The 17,671-nt window shown below is 43.5% G+C and overlaps 1 protein-coding gene across 3 annotated transcripts in view; it reads left to right on the forward strand.

Annotated features, from left to right (window-relative positions):
* The first annotated feature begins 895 nt into the window (after positions 1-895).
* Positions 896-17,671, forward strand: part of Scml4 (Scm polycomb group protein like 4) — a 100,070-nt gene continuing 83,294 nt past the window's right edge. For 2 of the 3 annotated variants that reach the window (XM_047559704.1, XM_047559706.1), the window contains exons 1-2: positions 916-1,035; positions 1,122-1,192. The gene's annotated coding sequence lies outside the window, so the exon portion shown is untranslated. Of the gene's footprint in view, positions 1,036-1,121; positions 1,193-17,671 lie in introns of all 3 variants that reach the window. The other variant, XM_047559707.1, reaches the window with a different exon arrangement.

Here is a 17,671-nt window from a genome sequence, read left to right on the forward strand (position 1 = left end):
GAAATGGGCAACAGGGAGCCTTGCTCTATTTTGCAAAAGGAAACAAGAAAAAGTCCCTTTACCAGTATAAACTGATTTGTCCCAGAGAAGGCAGCAGGGCATTGAGGATGGATAGTAGCCCTTTTCTTGCATAAGGGACATCCACCTACGCAGGCTGCAAACATATTTGGGAGTATAGAAACACTTATGCACTTACACACACAGATGTGCAGCCAAAGTCAGGGCTTAGTGTTAATGACCTGTACACAGGTGTTATAGGCAGCTGCAGAGTTAATATGTACAGCTATGGTGTGTTCACCTGCATAGGCTCACTCCTCTGGCCAACACACAGGCTCTCCTGAATGATGATGTCGTTGGAACATTTCCCTTTTTTTGTCTGAAGTGAAACACTCACTCTGTCAGATCACCACTATCTTACAAGCCCAGTGTTGGCCCTCACTGCTGTAGGACTGGGACAAAGAGATGATGTTACAGTCTGGTTTCTATGGCAACAGAGGAGGGGTAATGAAAACTGAAATGTTGGAAACACCCATTCTGACAATTGTGACATAATTCAGGTTATTACAAGGACGTAACTACCAAAGAAGCAGAAGTGTCATTACCTTGCAGCTCGTGTCGACAAAAAGCTACACTGCACATTTCTCTGAGTTGGGCTGCTAAGAGGAAGGAAACACGAAACACACACACGCACACACACAGGCCTCGTTTTCTGCATGTAAAATGTGTGTGTTCTTTAAAAGCCAGTGGTTGGCTGGTTTTCCGGACATGATGTGGTTGAAGCTGTCATCGTAATGGAAATTCATTGCTGTAGCTATGGTAAATCGAGTGTTCTGCCTGTGCTGAATGCATTAGTCTAATGAGATGTTTGCAGCCGGAGAGCAGGGCTGCTGGAGACTAACTGTGAGCTACTAGCACACGGGTGGAAGACAGCTTTTGCAATACTCGGTTTGCATGTGCCGAAAGTCATCTGTCTTCTGAGTCAACACTCCCGGCCTGGTCAACACCCTGATCAGGGCTCTGGTGAACAAGCTGTAGGTAAGGGATATCCACAATTGGAGGGTGTGCCATTGACACGGGATCCTTCTCTTCCAGCTGTCAGCGTGACAGAATACCTATTCTAGTTTTTCTAGGTTGCAAGCCTGCCTCTATGGCAATGCACGGTGTCCTGCACTAAAACCACTGAGCCCAGCAGGTAAACTTCAGTTCCTCCTATGCAAAATACAATGTTTGCTTTCTTAATCAGGACCCAGGAAGGAAGATGTGGCATAAAACCATATGGTTTGTAAATTTTGGATATATATACACATTTACTACGCTTTAACTCTGCATTTAAATATATAGAAAGTTACTTTCATTCCAAATGTGAACTTGAATAACTGGCTAGCTTTTTTCCACAATAATTTATCTTTGCTCTGCTTTTTTAATTAAAAAAAAATTATAGTATGTCCTGAGATTAAAATATCTATCTAAAATTTGATTATTAAAACTGGTATGCTATGAACAGTCGAAGTGTTGTTTTTAAATTGAATTTTATCTTGAACATCCCGGATGGAATATTCCGCGTGTCTTTGTGTTGGTTTTTCCTAATCTACCAGTCACAGATGAGAATAGTGTTTATTGTTGGTTGCTGGTTTTATTTAGATGACCATGGAGTGCCAGGGGTAGTTTTCCCAAGTTCAAGTACAAAGTCACCTCCTTCCCAGGTGGAGCACTGAGTGACCTGAACCAACCTCCACATGTTTCCCCCTGGAGCCTGAGGTGTCCTCTCTGTGTCTCTTGGTGGGACAGGACCTGCCAGTGAGTGTGAGGTGCAGCTGTAGAGTAAATAATCTTACCAGAAACTGATGTGTTTGATCAGTTTTCTCCGCTATCTGTGACAGTAAATAAGAGGTGGTTGGTCGTGTTGCCTCTGGAGTCTGTGACTGTTCTCAAGAGGATTAGAAAAATCAGGTTTCTGAGAAAGTGGCTTTTTAGTTGTCTCAGGCACTGTGGTTCTTGAGAAAGTCATCCAGGCGCTTCAGAATTGAGGTGTTTGTTGTGTACTCTGTTTTTTCTTCCTTTCCTACCACAGAAACAATTTTTGAAGAGTTAGGGACATAATTGCTTTTTGTTTTTGAGACTTTTTAAAAAAATAGATTATCTGGAGTAAAAATCATAAAAGTATAAAAATATAAAGGAACGCATAGAGTGATATTTGCGTAGGACTCATTTTATGTTGCTTGATAGAACTCTCTTGAAAACGGGGAGCGTTTGAACAGTACTGACTGTCAAAGCTCAAAATGTTAATGTAGAACCTCCGTTTTAGAGAAGTTGTTTGGTGGCTTCAAAATCTACCTTTCAAAAATATTTGTGGCATATTTTTAAAAATATGAATGTGTTTTCTTTAACTCTTTAAATCATGTATGGGGAGGAACTCTGTTGGGTGCGATAAATTTATCTGTCTGCCTGATTTATGGAATTATTTTAAAAAGTGCAGATTCAACAAAAACCCAGTTCTTTTATGTGTGACATGTTTAAGTTTCTCTCCTGTGCCACTCAAATGACTTTTGTTTTGTTGCACAAGAGAAAAAGCAAAGGAACGGTAATAACAAGACAAGAAAACAATAAAAGAAACAAGAGCACATCGCTTCCCGTTGTGTTTGCTTTTGGTGGTGTGTTTTCGCCAAGCGAAACCAGCAAAGCAGTTTCACTTTCTGGTCCTGGTCCCGGGGTGGGGGTCGCCGCTCGCCTCTAGCAGCAGGTAAGCTGAGCTGATCAACTGCTGGGAAACCAGCCAGATACAGTGACCCTGTCCTCTGAACTTGTGGCGTGAAAATTCAAAAAAGTAATGACTATTAAAATGTTCAATAATATTTGCTTATGATAAAAAAAAATTCAAGCAATACCCCCAAAGGATAAGGACAGAAATTTTACATTTTTAAAACTCTTAATGATGGGAAAATCACAAGCAGATTGCCTTAAAGTTCTTCTAATGCGGTGGCTTTTATTTAATCTTAATTCTAGATCTCAATTACTTCAAGTTGAAGGAAACATAACTGAAGTTCCCTGAAATCATAATAAGGAATGCTCAGTGAAGAATAACCTTTATGTTGTAAATCTGGGGAGTTAAATTTTAGAGTATTTTGCAGGTCTGTTTACAATTTTGCATAACCCAAGGGCCCGTCACACACACGTATGTGTATCCCTTGTGACACGAACTTTAGAATAACATTTGGTCGGGACAGAGGTGGTGGCTGAAACTAAGTTGTGTTGCTTACTGGGTCCCTGCAGACATTTTTTTCCTCCCAAGTTGGTGCCCTTAGAAGCCTCAGCATCACAGGTAGCTGCACGTACTGCCCCAACACTCCAAAGTCCTAAAAAGCAGCGGAGGGGACACTGCTCCTCTTTGGACTGGGGCTTCAGAATTCCAAGCACCTCCAGTTAATGTCTCCCATTGATTCTTGAGATTTTCTTTGAGGATGGAGAGGAAAGGAAATGAAGAAAGACCCTCTTCCAATCTAATCATCAAGAAGCATAAACTCTAGTCTGATGTTTTTGGGGATGGTGCTTGTGAAAGCAGTCTCCTTGGGTGTGCACACAAGCTCTTTTCTGTTGGTGGGTAAATTTGACATTTCTAAGAAGGAGCTTTTTAAAAATGCATCCTCAGACATCTTATTTCTTAGTTCTGCCATCTCCTGAAAGGCTAGTTTGAGATTTACATGTTTTTAATTTTTCTCTTTCTTTCTTTCTTTCTTTCTTTCTTTCTTTCTTTCTTTCTTTCTTTCTTCTTTCTTTCTTTCTTTCTTTCTCTTTCTTTCTTTCTTTTTTTTTTTTTTGCCTTCTAGGACAGACAGGTAAGGAGGGGCCAAGGGGATTTGAAACACTCTTGGGAGAAAAATCAAATAGTTTGGTACAAATATAATGTAACAGAAGCCACCAGGGCGTCTAGTAAATTACCCTAAATTTTAATTAATGAGTCACAAAAGCTACACCACAGGCTTTAAAAATTACCCCTTTATCAATAAGGTGATAATTAACTTTCTCTGGAATTAGCAATTCTCTGAGCCTCGGGCAGTAAGCAGCCTGGCAAGTTTTCTGGAACGCTGCCAAGTTTTAACAATTGGTCTTTTGGCAAACCCACTGGATTTTAATTCACACATCTATTGTGACATTTCCCAATGTGGTTCAAAGACCATTGGGATCACCCAAGTCACGGTAAAATTTCTGAGCTCAAAAGAGTAGCTCAGAATGTTTGGATTGCATTTGAATCTGTCACTTTCTTTCTGCATTTTTTCCTTTTCTACCTTTCCTCCTGAAAACCTCTGCATCTGCAGGAGTGCAGTCCTCTGGTCCCTGCTATAAATCTCGGCTGTAAATCGCTGTGGCGAATCCTGTCTTCACTGGTGCGCCCACACCGGGTCCAGTGCCCTGGCTGCCAGCCCACGGGGTGCTAAGTGTTTTCCATTGTTGCCACGTTCGTCTCCTTTTCAGCTCTGGCAAGGATTTGTTCCCTCGTATTTCTGCAAACTCTCACTTGTGGTTTGTCAGATGCTGAGATTTAGATTGAGAGTCAAAGAAGAGGAGCTGCAGGCAGGAGGGCCAGTTTGGATGTGCCTAGTTGGTTTGGAATTGAGTTTACCCTGATTTACATGGAGATGTCTGAAGCGGCATTTCAGAGCAGCCTGCACCATACAGACCTTTTAGACAGATAGATGGACAAATGCACACACACACACACAACTTCCTAGTGCTGCTGGTCACTGGTGGGCAGCATTGAGGGGCAGCCCCATCGTGGCTGGCAGACAAGAGGTAAGGGATGCAAATCCCCTTCCAAAAGTCACTGGCTTCTTCAGACGTTAGTCTTGCTGGTCTCCTGCTTCTCTCAGCCAAGACACTTGGCCAGGATGGGAAACTAGTGACAAGGCTTCCTGCTGGGTTAGGCAGGTGGTTCTGACAGAAACAAGAACGTTCCTGCCTTTGGGCGGGTGGGGTAGAGACCAGCAGCAAGCAGCACTTGGGCTTTCTGGAATAAATCAGCGCTTGCAATCAGGCGGGTCCCTTTCCCACGCTGAGGAGATAAAACACCTCTCTCGCTTCTTGGGAAGATTGCTTCTTGGGCTACTGTTTGAAAGCAGAAAGGAATCTATCACCCTGCGGCAGTCCTTCAGTATTAAGCTGAAAAGCCATTCCACTGAGTCTGCGTGACACCCTGGCGTCATGGGAATGTATTCTCAGATCCACACTGCAGTCCGCCCTGGCATTACTATGGTTTTGAACCAGTTGTATCACTTGAGTTTGATAGAGAATCCAGCAATGTGAAACCGTGTGTACTCTTCTTTGCTCCCCCAGCTCAGGCACACTCTACCTAAATTTTTGTTTGTGGAGGGGCAGGTGTGCTTTTCTTCTTTCTGGCAGCTGCAGTTGTTGATCAGAACTTGGTTCCACCATTGCTGATTTTCAGGAGTGATTGCACCTTCCTGCAGTCAGGTGTCATCTGCCTTAGTAAGGCTGAGAGTGAGCCATCTTGCTTTCTCCAGAAGGCACACAACACAGAAGCAGAGGAATGGAGTTGGCTGTCATGGGAACATTAATGTGCCAGGGAAAAATAGTGTCAGTGCTGTACTTTGAAAGGTGGTGATGTTGTCTGCTTGGCCCTGTGATGGTGACTCAGCTTTTGGGAGCTGAATATTTGGTAACAAAAGCCTCTGCCCCTTTTCTCTTTTTGTGCTGGTTATTGTGGAGCAAAAAGTTCTCATTCTTCCAAGACAGAAATACATGGCTTGAAAGTAATCCTGAAGAATGTGCAGCCTTTTGTGACAATAGGTACTACACTTGGGGACAAATGCTGAACTGGGCAAAGAATTACCCCAGCTGGGTCTAAGTCCAGCAGGGAAAATGGCACCAAACAAAGAGATACCGTAATAAAATGCAGCGGAGGGCACTATTCCTTCTCCTTTCCAATGAGGATGTGGCAATTCCTCTCCTTCGCATGTCTGCAGGTGCACCTTAGAAAAGATTCAATAATAGCTGACAGTAGCACATGGCTCTCAGCTTCTAGATCTATGGATCCTTTCCTTTGGGCATGAAGGAAAGATCTCCTCCTTTTCCTACATCTTTTGTCCATAGGTCATCCTGGGACATCATTGCTCTGATGAGAAAACCAGGGTTGAACACCAGGAGTGTGTTTTTCCTTGGTGTCCCTCCAGAGCCAGGCCTGGAGCCCTCTCCCAGCCCCGTGTGTCCTCTGATGGCTACGTCTGAGGTTCTGCCTTGGATACAGCTTCCAAGCTGGCCTGGGACTGGCCTCAGGATCTGCATCCTGTTTTGACAGGCAACCCTTGTCTTGGCGAACGAGGAAAGGAAGAACTGAAGAGAAAAACACAAAGTGTAAGCCAGTTCTGAGGCATTCATGCTTCTGGTTTTGGAGCCAGAGTTTGGAGGTCATGTGACTTCAACAATTCCTTTGGGTGGAACCATTTCTGAGTTTCTATAGAACTATAAGCATCATTTTCTTTCCTCATGGTCTTTCAAAAAAGATCTTTTCCCCCCACAGTTGTTTTGGATCAAGTGCCCTCATTTTTGGGAAATGATGATGAGATGAAAACTTTATCAATCAGCTGTTAACACAGGCTGTTTATTCCAAAGAGACTAACTCAAGACAGTCTCATAAAGCACTGACTCTGTTGATCAGTGGAGAACTCTGTGGAAATATGTGTCCATGTGTTTTAGTTGTGAGCAGTCTGTGGTCACTGGTTATATCTGAGCAAGTTTGATTCATGCTGTTGCCATTGTTACATGTACCAGGGGAGTTCACCATGGGATTCAGGGGTCAGTCCAGTAGTCTTTCGTGTGTTGCCCCTTGTATTGGGAGTTCTCCCTTTTAGATGCCAAAGTGTGCTTGAGCATATTTGAATGAATCACTTTTAAGACATCATTTTCATAAAAGCTTCAAGTGGGTGGATATATATAAATATATACATACGTACATATATGTGTGTGTGTGTGTGTGTGTGTGTGTGTGTGTGTGTATATATATATATATATATGTATATATATATATATGAACTTCAGTGTGCCCATTACCAAAAAAGCTTAGAAATAGTGGGAGAAACTGGTTCTAATGCCTCCAATCACCACCCACAGTGTGAAAATACAGCTTCTGTTGTAAGTATTTGTAACATAATGAATATTAAATACTCACCATAAATAAAGAGGGCAAATGGTATGGTGGGGCTGTGTTGGCGTCTGATGTGGAAATGGTTAATTGGTCCCAGAGTGAGAGGCTGTACAAGTGTGTGTTGCTTTAATGAGACCAGGTGAGTACAAGCTCTCCCCAGGGATGTGAAGTCAGAAACTCAGTTTGGGGTATGATGTGTGTAAGAATGTGTGGGGGCCAGTGACCTGGGTTAGCATAAAGGATGGGTCCTTTCTTTCTGTTGCCCTCCCTTAGGGCAGTTAGAAGTCATTTGGCACGAACCCAATGAAGAATAAAGCAACTTGAAGTGTCCTTATAGCAAAGTGAGGAAAAAGTACCTTAAAAAGGTTTGTTGGATATACACTTCTGTGGAAGCAGTCGAAATCTATTTTCAGATCAAGTGCTAATATATATTATATATTTCTGAAATTGGTCAGATTATTTCTTAAGACTGTTATTTCACATTTTCATGCCTGAAGAGAAAACATTTTAGTAGGACCAAGAACCTCATAGATTTTTATCAGAGGACATTGTGACGTTTTGTGGCTTTGTGAACAAAGCTAAGGGAACCCAGGCCTCCCTTTGGTGCAGATTTCCTGTATTCTGCTCGTGTTCCTTGTACAGTGACTACCAGTTTCCAGGGGTTTTCTTTCTCAGTCCTCAGAACATAGATTTAGGGCAGGATAAGGAGAATTTGTGTGGGGCCCATGGATCCACTTAAGTCCCAAACAGGTTACTTCTCTATAGAAGTTAAAAAGTTAAAATAATGACCAAAATGGTGACCCTGAGAGTAAAACATCTGACAATTGAAGGAAGAGAGAAAAGTAAAAACCTACTCTTGGAGCAGGGGTCTACAAGCGAATCCCAGATCCTCAGACGGGAGGGTTTGAAGGCATCCCTCCCAGGACAAGGTCAGGCCTCTGCCTTTCCATTGTTAGGGTACTCCAGGTGTCAGCAAGGGTAGCTTTTCCCTTCTGCACTTCCCCTACCTTCATTCTCTGGCAACTACTTCTTCGGAGGACCCACTTTATCCTCAGAGCTGCACAGAATACCTCTAAATTGAGCAACATGGATTCCGATACCAAAAGGCCAGTTGATTGGCTACCAGTGTGGTTGGGGTCAGTACAGGGTCATCCCTGAACTTCCTGGATCCTCTCTTCCTTCCTGGGGATGGATCTCCTTGTTAGCCTCCTCCCCCTATCGCCCAGAGTCTAAAAGGAAACAATATTGAGAAGGGCTTAGCAAACCTGAAGTGCTGTACAAATGGTCACAAATCCATGCTTGCATTTATTGAGTGTCATATACTCAAGGAGGCTGAGGGAAGCTAACTGTGATTATCTTACTTAACTTGTTTAATGCACACAGGAAGTCAACATGGGAAGGGTTGTTTTTATCTCCACCACACAGGTGGGGAAACTGAGTCTTCCACAACATAGCCTGTTGAGGACCACCATGTGGCCGTTTAAAGTTTGCCAAGTCTTTTCTAGTTTGAAAAGTGGATTGGGGATTTCACCTGCAGGGGCTGAGGAGAAAGAGCTCATTCATACCTCAGAGCCAGCTGCTCCTGCTCAGCCAGACTGGGCAGTTCCAGGACCAGCAGGTTCCAGAAAGGAAATGATTCCCTGGTGTTTCCACTTGAAAAGGCAGTTTTGGTCCACAGCAAACTTTTCTTTTTTAAAGCAGTGGACTCTCAGTCTTGTCAGACTCAACCTCCCTTTTTATTACAAACATTTTTAACATCTTGTTTACAAGCCTGAGGTGAAATTCCCAGATAATATAATCTGCCCCTACCTGTCTTTTAAGAAAAATTAGGGATGGGGGTATAGAGGGTATAGATCAGTAGTAGAGTGCTTGCGTAGCACATGAGAAGCTCTTAGTTCAATCCCCAGTATAAAAATAAAAGAAAGAAAAATTAATATGATGTCATAACTGAAATATAAATGGGAATGAAAGTAAAGTAATTCATAACTCCTTCTGGTGTTGGTGACCTACTTCCCACTCCCTGTAATGTCCAGAGTAAGCTACTCCCACCCCCCACCCCAAAGTGTATACAGTTACCATCAAAAGTATGCATAAACTTAATTTTATGTGATCAGGTGCTGATAGTTGTTCCCAGAAACTCTGAGTGGAGCTATACACCTTCCAGTGCAGTCTAAAACAGATAACATGAGCCACTTGTGACACAGTTTTCCAAAATGGTAACTCTTAGAATTCTGGACAAAATAAAGAACCGTCTTCTTTCATTGTATACACTAATTGCATTCTTGAAAAATAAAGTCTATAATTGAGTAGAAATACTTTGCTATGGTTTATATATGATTTGAGTGTGTCCCCCAAAGTTTCATGCACTGGTGGTGGTGTTGTGGTGGTGGGGCATTTAAGAAGGGGGTCGGTGCAAGGTAATTAGGTCATTGGTGCTGCTGTTGGAAGGGATTAGTGTAGTTCTTTTAGGACCCTAGTAAGTTTCCAAAAAACCCCTCTGCAGAGAATACTGTTATCCCTGCTGAGCACCTATGGAACTGAACACTCTACCCTGTCATTCGTTTTACCCTCTACCACCTCCCCAAGCACCCGATTAATCAAGGATCCCTGAGCCACCATACAAGAAATGCAGCTCCCCAGAGGCTGGCATGCTGTGAGAAGCCAAAGCCACACACAGAGATCCAGGAGGATCGACGCTGAAGGAGAGACAAAGACAGGTAGATAAAGAACCCATCTTGGAGTGGGCCCTCCAGGCCCAGCCACCCTGTGGATGCCACACAGATGCCAAACTGCCTCATTAAGTTCTTCCTAAATTCCTGACCCACAAAGTGGAGAGATACCCTAAGCCACAAACTTTAGAGGAGTTTTTAATGTAGGAACTGATATCACAATACAGTAATGGCATTCTATTACTTTGTGTATTATTTTGATGCCTTAGAAAGAAGGATATTACTACTTAAAAAGGAAGGTAAAATTCACTATAAAATATAATCAATATCCATTTGGTAAGCATAGAAATGAGAGGCAAAAATTTTGCTCCATGATCAGTCTACAGACCTGCTCCCCACCCTCACCCAAAAGGGTATGCAGTTAGAATCAAAACTATGCATTTTCAGGGAGAACTATTAATTTAATAAATATGTGTTTAATTTTATAGCTAGTATACACACACACGTGTGTGTGTGTGTGTGTGTGTGTGTGTGTGTGTATAATATATATATATATATTCCCCCTCTCCCCAGGGTTTGAACCCAGGGGCAATTAACCACTGAGTCACATTCCCAGCTCATTTTTACTTTTTGTTTTGAGACAGGTTCTCACTAAATTTTTTAGGGTCTTACTAGGTTGCTGAGGCTGGCTTTGAACTTGCAATCCTCTTGCCTCAGCCTCTGGAGTTGCTAGGATTACAGGTGTGCACTACCACACCTATCTTATAGTTAGTATATAATTATATTTTTAACAATGAATATGTGATTTGAATTTATGCAAGTGAAAAGGTTTCATAAAAAATGTGTTTATTTTTGCTGGGTAAGGTGGCATGCACCTCCCAGCACTTGGGAGGCTAAGGTAGGAGGATCGTTTGAGCCCAGGAGTTTGAGACCAGCCTGGGCAACATAGTAAGATACTCTCTCTCTCAAAAAACAAAAAGTATTTATTTGAATAGACTGCATCAGATTTAGTAAATACTTTTAGTATTTAGAAGGTATATTAGCCAGGATTCTCCAAAGAAACAGAACCAACAGAATGTGTATCCATAAAGAGATCTATTTTAAGGAATTGGCTCATGTGGTTTTTGGAGATAGACAAGCCCTATAATCAGCACTAGGCAACCTGAATGCCTAGGAGAACCTGTGATATGGTGCCAGTCCCAAAGCCAGCAGGCTTGATATTCAAGAGCCAATGTTTCAGTATGAGTCTGAAGATAGTGGAGAAAACATAATGGACATCCCATTAGAAAAATATCCTTGCTGGTGACTGTAGTTCTGGGGATGTGTGAGCCACCCTTCAGATTTCCAGAGTTCTCTTGGAGCTTGGAGTTTTCCAGCAATCTACAGCTGGCCCTCATGTTTTCTGCCGGTGCCTTGGGCTGCCCAGAGCTCTGCAGCTGCACTTGAGACTCTTTCACAGGATCACAGCAAGCCTGGTCCCCTAGTGAGAGAATGTCTGCTCAGGGAGTCGGGGTTGTCACAAACCCTGTCTCACTATTTTATGTGAATTTTGGCTCAGCGGTGACCAAGTGCAGCTGCTTAGCAGCTTGGATGTGATGTACAAGATATGATGTCATAGGAACTGTGACAAACCCATGTCTCACAGCCATGAAGGGAGCTGGACATTTTCATGTCACCCTCTGAGTCTCGCTTGTTTAGACAATGTTGTGTGGCACCATCAATCTCATTCACCCACAGCCCACGCTGTGGATTTGTGTACCACCTACCCCCAGAAGCAGGATAAAAGAACTTTAGGTCAGCGGTTTTATCTCCTGCCTCTTCGACTAGAGAAGTCATCACAGAACAGAAGATCAGTGGTGGGGGTCCTCAGTGGGATTGAAGAAGACATTTCTGTGACTTTGAGCTGTGGTTTTTTGTTTGGGGAATTTGGGCCAGTGCCAGCTCAACCAAAATGCTGTAGATCAGCTTGTGTCTGAGACAAGGATGGAAGTTTCCACCCCGGAAAATGAGGAAACATGGTGAGACCAGGGAGAGTAGGAGGAGTAGGTGGATTCAGAAAGAAAAATGAGGAACACCAAGAAGCTCAACATGCAATAAAGAAAACAAGCAAATTCACAGCAATGTGTTGCATTTATTCTGATGGAATATTTATAGGATAAAAGCAGCAAAATGTTTCCCATGTTAAAGAAGAAAACATATTCATAGTTTTTATAGGGATTTTTTAGGGCTACCCCCCTCAGAATGGGGGGCTAAAACAAGAGAAATTTGTCTTCCCACAGTTCTGGAGGCTGCGAGTCCAAGATCAAGGTGTCAGTAGGGTTTTCCTGAGGCCTCTCTCCATGGCTTCAGAGGGCCACTTGCTGTGTCCTCACATGGCTTCTTCTCCATGTGTGCATCCCTGCTATCTCTTCCTCTTCTTTAAGGCTCCAGTTCTATTGGATAAAGGCCCCATCCTTGTGACCTCATTCAATCTTAATTACCTGCCTAAAGGCCCTACCTCCAAATACAGTCACATTGGGTGTGAATGGCGGTAAGTGGGGTGGGGAACAAGTCAGTCTTAAGTGCTTAAGATTTCATCTAGATGTTACCAGCTACCTCCCTATAAGCTATTATTTTAGTCAGTTTTTCACAGCTGAACTGATAAGAACAATTTTAGAGGAGGAAAAGTTTATTTGGCACTCATGGTTTCAGAGGTCTCAGTTCGTAGACCACCAACTCTATTGCCTTGGGCCCAAGGTGAGGCAGAACATGGTGGTGGAAAAGTGTGGAGGAGGAAAGTAGCTCAGGACATGGTGACCAGGAAGCAGAGAGAACATTTGGTTTACCAGGGATCCTAAAGGCATTACTTCAGTGACCTGTCTTTTGCTAGCCTGACCCTGCCCGCCTTCAGTCACTACCCAGTTAATCCTATCAGTGGATTAATGCACTGATTAGGTTTAGCTCTCGTAACCCATCATTTCACCTCTGACCTTTCTTGTATTGTCTCACACGTGAGCTTTTGGGGGGATACTTTTTATCTAGATCATAACAACTATCAATGGCAAGCCTTTCTGATAGTGGTCTCATCTGTTATTGAACATGAACAATTCTTGGAATTTTAGGGCAGTCACATTCCTGTTACACTCACTTCAGGCAGCCAAGAGATTCACTTCCAACTGTCCCCCAGTGCAGAGAAAGTAGTCTTGATGTCCCCAAATCCCTTTTTAAAGGAAGCTAGAATTTCTCCTTATCCCCTCTCTCCACTTCTGCCCCTCTCCTCCCTCCACAGTACAGGTTCACAAAACCCTAAAATCGATAAACCCCAACAAGAGGGATCGTACTAACGGTGTTAGTCTTGTACTCCAGAACTTATGCTAGCTGAGTCAGGTCCCTCTGTGTATCCTACCTCTCCCAGAGGTCAGGATACAGCCTAAAATGCTTGAGGCACCAATTGGAAGGGGAATTCTTGAGGATATGGGTTCTATTTAAGTGAAAATTATTAATCCAACTTTGAGTAGGTTTTCTTGAACTTATCAACCTGGGGTTTTCCTCCAGTTCTTAAGAGATTAACTTGCTGAAATGGATAATAATTATTAGGGCCTGAATTTTAAAACTGATGTTCTAAAATTGGATTGCCTCCCCTTGAGCTGGTTAACAAGCCACGAGGCCTGGAGCCTAAGATGCCCTGAGTTAAATGTCTCCCTGCATCAACAACAGTGCCAGGGCTAGGATGAAAGTCCTGCATTCCTGAATCTCAGGGCCAAGCCATTGTCAACACAAACCTGTTAATGTGAAGACACCTTAATTTGAGGAGAAGGCAAGATATGATTGAGCATGGAGAGGTTTGAAAATGCATTTCTTGTATGACTCAAACCCACACACTTGTGGGTGTGAATCGAGTTTGACTCTGGCTTGACACTGTTATGGGTGACATTCCACACACTGGTAGAAGCTTGAGAGAGTCACCTTACTTCTAGACCAGTGATTTTCCTGGGGTCTTGGAAGGCGACTTTTTTTTTTATCCACATGCTACACAGTGATACCCACAACTGAAGATTTCCAGTACATTCTGGGCCCCATCTGGTGGGGCAGGCAGTGTGCCTCAGGTCATAGTGAGAAAAGTGAAAGTGAGCACCCTGGGCTTTGGGTTCTTACCAACAGTGACAGCCTCTGTGCTTCCTCATACCACCCAGCAGAGAGGAATCAAGACAGCCTCCAGGATGGAGCTAGTGCCAACAGAGGCCAGCACCAGGGCTCTGCCCTATCAGCCCAGAATAGCCTCTGCTTGTTAATGATCCCTTCCCCACTGACCATGGCCATGCTGCCTGGTGTAGAGAGTTGCTCCCTATGTTTTCTGGATTCATCAATGGATGTATGGACAGAAGGGGAGATGGGCTTGCTTGGCTAGCCCCACTGAGCTCCAATTTGGAATTTCAACTGTTTTAATGGATATCCCTGCCTACATCTTCCACAGAAACCCTAAACTCACCAGTTCCAAAACCAGACTCATCATTTACCCCTTTCTCATTTGAATATTCTGTCTTTGTTAAATGTATAACTGCTCTCCAGTTATCCAAGATAAGTTTTAGAATCCCAAACTGTCCCATGCCTTCAAATTGGAAAATAAGTCTTATGATGCTATTTTCAAGAAAGTTTCCTGCATCCCCTTTCTCCCCCTTTCCTCCGTTGCTCTTGCTCAGATCCTCATAGCACCCTTTTTGGGAACCACAGTCATGTCACTTCTGCTCTGCCTCTTGCCTCTAGTTGCTGCTTCTTGTAACCCTCCTTATGCATTGCTTCAAGGATATCTGTAAGACACATATCTGATTATTTTGGTCTGTTTGTGCTACTATGACAAATACCTTAGACTGGGTAATTTTTAAACACTAAAAATTCATGTCTTATGGTTCTGGAGCCTGGGAAGTCCAAGATGATGTTGGCAGACTGGTACCTGGTGAGGGTTGCTCTCTGCTTCCAAGATGGTGCCTCATTGGTGCATCCTCCAGGGGAGATGAATGCAGTGGCCTCATATGGCAGAGGGGATGGAAGGCAAGAGACTGCCCCCTTCAATCAGAGCCCTTTTATAAAGGAGCAAATTCATGTGGATAGAGCCATCATGACTTAATCACCTCCTGAAGGTCACTCCTCCTAATACTGTTGCATCGGGGGTTAAGTTTCAACATGAATTTTGGAGGGGACACCATCATGCAAACCAGAGCACTGACACAGTCCGTCCTTTGCTTACCAATCTGAGAGTCCATTGCGTACATTAGTGGTTGTCAAATGTTTTGCCCATGCTTTCCGTTATATCATCGCCATATCCGTATATTAATGTAATACATATTGTTGAGGACACATCCTCATTACATGTATATTCAGATCACATACAGACATATGTGTTAGAGTATTATACACATTATAAAACATGTGCAAAAATAGAAAAGGGCCACATGAGCCTGCCCTTCTCCACACATTTTCAAAGCCTCTGTATTTTTTTCATTTTTTCTCTCTGCATCCTGGAATTCTCTTCTCTTGCTTCCCCATGTGATGAAATTTGACATGTCCTTCAAGACCACTTCGTATATAGTAGCCAGACTCTTAATCTTCTCTTGCTGCCGGATCTGAGAGTGTTTTTCCGGTTGGCATGGAGGAATGTATTGGGGTGTAGTTACCTCTTGTTGCCAAGAACAAATTGAAATAGTAACATATCTTTCCTTCCTTGTCAAACATTCCAAGAAGGATTTCCCCCTCTGTTTTCTTGTTCTTCTGGGTAACATATGCCTCCTACAGACCAGCGAGGAAGCAGGCATTCAGACCTGAGGAGGGTGGGCAGTCATTTAGCAAGATGTGCAAAAGTAAACCTAATTCTGAACATCACGCAATTAGGCTAACGTGATTTAGAACAATGAGATCAGTGAAATTTGTTTATTTCCCTTCAGACTATAATTAATTCGTGGAAGTGCTGTAGATTGTTAAATTTTAGTAAGGAATAATAGAACCGTTCTTTGAAATAAAAGCAGTGGCAACAACCTAGTCATTTTACAGTAGTGTCAATGGAAGATAATTACAGTTGGAGAAAACTAGTCCCCAACAGCGCAAGAAGCCCAGCCGGCATCATCTCCAGCCCAGAGTCGCTGTGAACACAAATTGCAAACCAAGTTTCCATGGGCCACAGGGACGTGGTGAGGCATTTTGCCCATATAGCCAAGGAGACTGCTTAACTCACTTTTTAGATATTCCTGCCAGTGTCCTACAGGGAATCACGCTAATAAATATGACAATAACGTTGTAATGGGGCAAGAAAGGCTGACACAGCGTTTTGTTAATTTGTGTTCAGCATCAGCCTGAGCTTTGTAACCCCTGAGCAATGAAACAGGAGCACATTGGTTCAGCTGTAGGCATTTTAATGAGAGGTCCTGGGAATATCTCTAGGCCGTGCAGCTGAATGAGACCTGTCCCCACCAAGCTTACCCAAGGCAGGCCTTCTTCCTGGCCCTCAGCAGTCATTAAGAGGTCTTGCCAGAGGCAGGGTCCTCCGGGAGGGGAGCAGAGTTTCCAGGAGGAGGAGGAGGCCTGATGGGCGAGTGTCCAACAGCAATTAGCTGCCCGGCTGTCAGCACCCAGAGCCCTTGTTTTAACGAAGTGGTGGCAAAGATTGACAGAAATGGCTTGACCCATGATGGATCCCAAAGCATTTTTTAAAAAGGTTTCTTTACTCTTGCTACCTTTCGTAAATTGGCTTAAATACAATGTGAAAATAAAGACATCATAAATCAAAAGCTCTTGGCATACCTAGTCCCTGAAATTTATGGGTATTCAGCAGAAAAAGCTTAGGAACATTTCGCCAAATAATTCCCCCGTCCCTGAGGACTCATTTCATTTTCCTTCCTCTCTCTCTCCCCCAGTGCTGCTGTGGGCTTTCTGACTGCCAGCTAGCCCCTGAGCCCAGGGCAGAGGAAACCAGTGCTCCCATCAGGCAGGCTGCTTGGTTCTCACAGGTAGAGCCCAAATCTATACCCAGGTGTAGATACCACATGGGTAAAGAGCAGAGAACTGAGAGAAACAGCTGTCAGTTGCCCTTGGGTCCTGGTAGTATAGTCTCAAACATGGCCAAGTCCATCAGCACTAGACCTCTGTCCTAATCTCTTTCACTTTTAGTTCTGGGACTGGGAGATGAGGTTGAATGGAGGTTCGAGGCCCATAGGCCAGGATGGGAGACTTAATACTCAAAGCCAGCTATTTCTGTGATGGTTCAGGGACATGAATGCTGGCTTTGGAGACCTAATGTTAAGTACTAGAAGACCCAGTAAAGAGTACTGGGTCCCTCCAAAGACTAGTATGAAGGAACTCAGCCACTGTCATGTTTTGTCTGGTGGTCATTGCATCTCACTAAGTCAGTGGAGGTAGAAACTAGATGGTGGTGTTCCTCATGTCTGTTAGTGCATCAGTGGACTTGAAGTATAATTATGGGGCACCTGTGGTAGGTGAGTCACATGGAATAACTTACACAGCCTGTGCAGAGGGACAAGGGCAGGTGAGGGTCCTCTAGAGCAAGAAAGGGTCTCCAGTCCTTCAATGGGGACAGAAAAGAAAAGAAAAGGCTCCTCTGCTTAGACATCCTTCTGAGGCTGATAGGAATATTCAAGCCAAAAACTCATTCATGGCCTTATGCTCTCTGATTCCCACTGGTCCTGGTTCTCCCCAGAGGTAATGTCTGTCACATTCCAAAGCTATGATCCACGTGGTCATTCGGAGTACGATATTTCAGAACCAGGCTGGCTTCTCATCAGTTCTCCTTACTGATGTTATGGCTGCTGTGTGCTTTTAGATCTGAGGGCCCATAAAATCGCTCACCACATATGTGAAG

Source organism: Sciurus carolinensis, chromosome 7 (genome assembly GCF_902686445.1).
Source record: "Sciurus carolinensis chromosome 7, mSciCar1.2, whole genome shotgun sequence".
Lineage (NCBI taxonomy): Eukaryota > Metazoa > Chordata > Mammalia > Rodentia > Sciuridae > Sciurus > Sciurus carolinensis.